This window comes from Elephantulus edwardii, unplaced genomic scaffold (genome assembly GCF_000299155.1).
Source record: "Elephantulus edwardii isolate Elephantulus edwardi_28Jun2011 unplaced genomic scaffold, EleEdw1.0 scaffold00030, whole genome shotgun sequence".
Taxonomy (NCBI): domain Eukaryota; kingdom Metazoa; phylum Chordata; class Mammalia; order Macroscelidea; family Macroscelididae; genus Elephantulus; species Elephantulus edwardii.
Window position 1 is genome coordinate 20,864,466 of NW_006399780.1, and position 6,379 is coordinate 20,870,844.

Below are 6,379 nucleotides of genomic sequence, written 5' to 3' on the forward strand. Positions count from 1 at the left end.
CCAACTGATTTTTGTAGTGTTGATCTTGTATCCTGCTACTTTGCTGAATTGGTCAACCATGTCCAATAATTTTCTTGCTGAGCCTTTAGGGTTTTCTAAGTAAACTACCATATCATCTGTATAGAGAGAGAATCTTACCTCCTCTTTGCCAATTTGGATTCCTCTTATTTCCTTCTCTTGTCTTATTGTTACCGCCAAGACTTCCAATATAATATTGAATAGGAGAGGTGATAATGGGCATCCTTGCCTAGTTCTTGCTCTTAAAAGGACTGCTTTTAGCCTCTCTCTATTGAGAACAATGATGGCTCTTGAGTTTATTTAAATACTATTTGCTATGTTGAAGAAATTCCCCTCTAATTCTATTCTGTTAAGTGTGTTAATCAGGAAAGGTCGTTGGATTTTGTCAAATGCCTTTTCTGCATCAATTGATAGGATCATGTGGTTCTGTTTTTTTGCCTTGTTAATGTGATGAATTACACTGATTGTTTTTCTTATGTTGAACCATCCTTGCATTCCTGTTATGAATCCCACTTGGTCATGGTGAATCTTTTTTTTTTTTAATGTATCGTTGGATTCTATTGGCCAGGATTTTATACAGGATCTTTGCATCTATGTTCGTGAGAGATATTGGTCTATAGTTTTCTATTTTGGTGGTATCTTTAGCTGGTTTTGGTATCAAGAGTATATTTACTTCATAGAATGAGTCTGGGAGAATCCCATCTTTTTCTATTTTATGAAATAGCTTATGTAGGATTAGTAACAGTTCTTCTGTGAACGTTTGATAAAATTCACTTGTAAAGCCGTCTGGTCCAGGACTTTTTTTGGCTGGAAGTTGTTTTGTTACCTTTTCAATTTCTTCTTTTGTAATGGGTCTGTTTGGGTGTTCAATTTCAGTTGGTGTCAGTTTAGATAGGTTGTGCATTTCTAAGTATTTGTTCATTTCCTGTAGATTTTCATATTTTTGAGTACTATGTTTCATAATAATCCAATATTAGCCTTTTTACTTTTGTTGGTTCTGTTTTATCTCTTATTCATATTATTTGTGTCTTTTCCTTCTCTCTTTTGTTAATTTTGCCAGTGGTTTGTCAATTTTATTGACCTTTTCAGAGAACCAACTCCTAATTTTGTTTATAGTTTCAATTGTTTTTCTGTTTTCTATTTCATTTATTTCTGCTCTAATTTTTGTAATTTCAGTTTTTGTAGATGGTGCCGGGTTTTCTTGCTGTTCTTTTTCAATTTGCTGGAGATGTTGGTTTAGAGAGTTAATGGTCTGTTTTTCTTGCCTTTTGATGTGTTTGCTTATTGCTATAAATTGACCTCTGATGACTGCTTTGGCTGTTTCCCAGAGGTTTTGGTAAGTGGTGTTTTCATTGTAATTTGTTTCAAGAAACTTTTTAATTTCATTTTTTATTTCTTGTAGTACCCACTCATGTTCAAGCAAGGTGTTGTTCAGTTTCCAGACATATAGTTTTTCCTCCTTTATCCTCTTGTTATTAATTTCTAATTTTGTAGCAGCATAGTCTGAGAAAATGCTTTGAATTATTTCTATATTTTTTAGTTTATTGATGCTTGCTTTGTGACCTAAAATATGATCTATTCTAGAGAATGTTCCATCCACATTGGAGAAGAAAGTATACTGTGTTTTTTGGGGGTACATTAGCCTATAAATATCTATGAGGTCAAGTTGTTTTATTGTGTAGTTTAATTCTTGAGCATCTTTGTTTTTTCTTGGTAGTTCTATCTTTTCTTGAGAGAGGAGTAATTGAAGTCTCCAACTACTATCATAGTGTTGTCTATTTTCTTTTCCAGTTTTGTTAATGTTTGTTTAATATATTTTGCTGGTCTTTCATTTGGTGCATAGATATTTATTATTGTTATGTCCTCTTGTTCTTTTAACTCTTTAATCATTATGTAGTGACCTTCCTCGTCCTTTGTGATGGTTTTTGTTTTGAAATTTAATTTATCGGAGATTAATATTGCTACTCTTGCTTTCTTCTGGTTGCCATTCGCTTGGTATATTTTTTCCCATCCTTTTTAGTCTTTCTTTATCTTCACTTTTTACGTCTTTCTCTTGCAGACAGCATATTGATGAATTTTGATTTTTTATCCAATCTGCTACTCTTTTTCTCTTCAATGGTCATTCGTACCATTCACATTCAGTGTAATTATTGAAAGGCAGGGTTTTATTGCTATCATTTTGTTGAATTCTTTTTGGTGTTGTTGCTAGTTACTTTGGTCCATGCTGCTGTTTGTGGTAACTCTGTAAGAAGGAGATCTCTCAGTTTTTCCTGCAATGCTGGTCTTGTTTTTACAAACTCTGGGAATATCTTGATCTCTCCTTCATATTTAATGGATAATTTGGCTGGGTACAGTATTCTTGGTTGACAGTTGCGTTCTTTAAGTGTTTGATATATGTCTTTCCACTCTCTTCTTGCACACATGGTTTCTGCTGAGAAATTGGTACTTAATCTATCTGTTCTCCTTTGTAGGTTACTTTTTGTTTCTCTCTTGCTGCTTTCAGGATTCATCCCATCCTAAGAAAGCCCTGGACCAGTTAATTTTACAAGTGAATTTTATCAAATATTCAGAGAAGAACTGTCACCAATTCTACATAAACTATTTCAGAAAATAGAAAAAGATGGAATTCTCCTAGACTCATTCTATGAAACAAAGCTATCCTTGATACCAAAACCAGGTAAAAACACCATAAAAATAGAAAACTACAGGCCAATATCTCTCATGAACTTAGATGCAAGAATCCTGAATAAAATCCTGGTCAATACAATCCACTGATATTTAAAAAAAAATCACCATGACTAAGTGGTATTCATAACAGGTATGCAAGGATGGTTCAACATAAGAAAAACAATCAAGAGGGGCAAGATGGCAGTGGTGGAGAGTACAGTGTGAAGAGCCAGAGGGATAGCAAGCTGCATAGGGATCGAGCACTAGAGAATACATCACACTCCATAGAGACTGACCGTCACAGCGCGACGTGAACAGTAGGAATTTGAATCAGAACTTTTGTTAACACATTATTTTAGAAGCTATAAAAACTTAATGCCCTGCCACGCTACAGTCCCAACGTGGACCCAGCAAAAGTTGGAACCCACTAGCTGACCTGCTTTGGGACTCAACCTGAAAGGAAAAAAGTTAGTGGGGAAATGTGCTGAATTCTCTTAAGCCCCACTAAAACCTGGCAGGTCTGTTGGGCAACGTGGACAATAGGAATTGGATCATAACTTTTGTTGAAAACTTTTAGTATTGGAGCTTCAAGAACACAGCCGCGGTTCCATGAATGCTGCAAAAACTGGAAGCCACTAGATGAGCTTCCATGGGACCCATTTGAAAGGGGATAACCTTGGTGGGGAAATTGGCTGAATTATCTAAAACCCCACTAAGACCCAGTGGGTCTGTTGCATGACGTGGACAGTAGGAATTTGAATAAGATCTTTTGTTGGATTAGACTCAGAACACAATGGAATACTATGCAGCATGCAAGAGCAATAACTTTGTAAATTATTACCTAACTTGGGAAGGACTGGAAAGTATTATGCTGAGTGAACTCAGTCCCACAAGGATAAATATTGTATAAGACTGTTATTGTAGAATGAGTATAAGGATCCAGGAGGGGTGGGAGAGGCTGGAAGCAGAGGGATGTGGATGTACAGGGGGAAGAGGGGATTAATCATTGGATTGTACAATTTGATGGGGTGTGTGTGTGTGTGTGTGTGTGTGTGTGTGTGTGAAGGAAATAGATATAATTTGTTTGAATTTGTATTAGAATTTTGTAAATAAACTAGTAAAAAAAGTTTATGTTGTAGAAGAATACTGAATATGATTTATTAAAAGAACAAACAGATATGTCTTGGAGAAAGTGCGGCAATAGTGCTCCTTTGAGTAAAGATAGCAGAGCTTTGTCTCACATACTTTGGGTATGTTGTTAGAAGGGGCTATTGTTTAGAAAGGAACCTGGTCAGTGAGTGAGAAGACGACTCTCAATGGGATGAATTGACACAGTGACAGCAACAATGGAATCAAGTATGTCAGATATGATGAAGATGGCACAGGATAGAGTAAGGGTCAGATCCATTAATCATAGCATTACTGTGAGTTATAATTGACTCAAGAGCACTTAATAACATTAATAACCAAATGCCATAAATTTCTCACAGCTGGAACGCAACAGTTGCTTCTCAGGATAAAGATGGGTAGTGGCTTTCTTTATTAAGATTTTCAGTCTCTGGGACCCAATAGAAGGTGGCTGTGATTAAAAATTCACTGGATAGTAATGTTTGCTCTGTGTGTGACTAAATATAATATTACTAATGTTTCTGGGTCACACAGGCAATATTAGGATAGATGGAGAAAAGATTTAAGTTGTCAATAATTTAATTTTACTTGGATGCATATGCAGCACCCGTGGTGGCAGCAATTTGGGGGAAAAATATTTGTTGCACAGGGAAAACCTGCTATCAAGGACCTATTTAAAGTTGTAAAGAGCAAGAATAGCACTTAAAGACTAGGGTGCACTTAACCCAAGCCATAGTATTTTCAATTGCTTTGTAAACCATGGTTTGAATCAGGTTTACTTTAGTAGGGGAGTTCTGTTAGTGTAGTTCCTGGAAAATTGCTAACCTAAAGGCAGCCAGCTAGAATCCAGAAGCTGTTTGGCAAAGAGATAGGCAGTCTATGCTGTGCAGTTTATAGCCTCTGAGGATCCCCTGTAAGTTTAGCTCTGACTCAATGGCAATGACTGAATGTGAGTCATATGTATAAGAAAGTTGAAGAATGAATGAAGAAGACCTGAGAAGAACCAATCCTTCTGACTTGTCATGCTAGCAAAAAGATTGAATATATCATGATATGCCAAAAGAACAAATAAGTCTGTCTTGGAGGAAGTGCAACCAACATTCCTTGCAAGTCTGTCTTGGACAAAATGCAGCAAAGAGTGTTTCTTACAGGCAAGGATGATGAAACTTTGTCACTCTTGTCTTGGGCATATTATCAGGAGGGGGCAATATTTGGAAAAAGACATCATGCCAGCAAAGGTAGAGGATCAGGGAAAGAGAGGAAAAGCCTCAACAAGATGGATTGGCAGTGACTATAATAGTGGGCTTGAGCATATTTGAGATCACGTGGACGACACAGGATAATGCAAGGTTCAGGTCTGTTGTTCACTGTATCACTATGAGTTATAGCCTACTCAACAGCATTCGAAAACAAAAACAACAGCAGCAATATTACTAATTTTAGCTTTATTTTTAAAATAGCCTCAGTGAGCTCTGGTGGCTTAGTGGCAAGAAGCTGCACTGCAATCCCAGACCCGAACGGTTCAAATCCACCAGATGCTCTGCTGAAGAAGGAGGGACAATCTCCTCCTGTACCAGTCAGATCTGATTTGACGGTACACACACACGCACACACACACACACACACAAATTTAAAAAAAAATAATTTCATATGATAGAGATGGAGCTCTGGTGGCTTAGTGGTTGATAAAGAGATGCTTTCCTAACCCAAATATAAACACAGTCCAAATCTACCAGACGCTTTGTGAGAGAAAGAGGAACAATCTCATTCTGAGTGATTGATAGCCTCTGCAAACTTACTAGAGGATCAGCTAAGATTTGGTTCCTACTCAACAGCAATAAAGTGAGCTGAACATAACTTTAACATGAACAATGCAATTTACTCTATGTTGTTATTGTGGTTGAGTACTGTCAAGTTGGAACTCACTCATAGCTGGTCCTCTAGTGGGTATTCAGAGGTAGTAAATCCCACAGAAGGAGATTGCCCATCCATCCATCCTCTGTGGAACAGTTGGTTGATTCGAACTGCATGCCTTCATGATTGTAATTCAGCTTTTTACCATTTGGCCACCAGAGCTCCCTAATTTATTATATACTTAAAGTAAAGAAATGTGTTTTAGCCACCCTGTGAATACAGTTATCACTCCAGAATTATATCTTGTTTGAAAGTTTAGAAAATCTGTCTAGTTTATATGCTTTATGTGATCAGATTTTTTATTCCATGTCATGATTTAAGTTAGCAATAACAATTGACAAGAATAAGAACCCAATGAAGAATTTTTTTTAAATACTGTTAAAGAATCTAGTTTGGAAGCAAGAAGATGAGCATTTGATCCCAGATCTGTCAAAGCTTCTGTAACTTTGGAAAAAAAAATTCCTTAGAAACTCCGTTTATACTTTTAAATGTGAAGTAAAATTAGAGATACATTGATCCAGAAGTTATTTCTAAATGCACACTTAAGATTTATTGAGAAAATCTCACTGGGGACTCGTTTCTGCCTAGTGAGTAGTGAAGAGTACTATGGTGCTATTATGGGAGTGTGCCTCCACCTAGTGGACATTGTCTT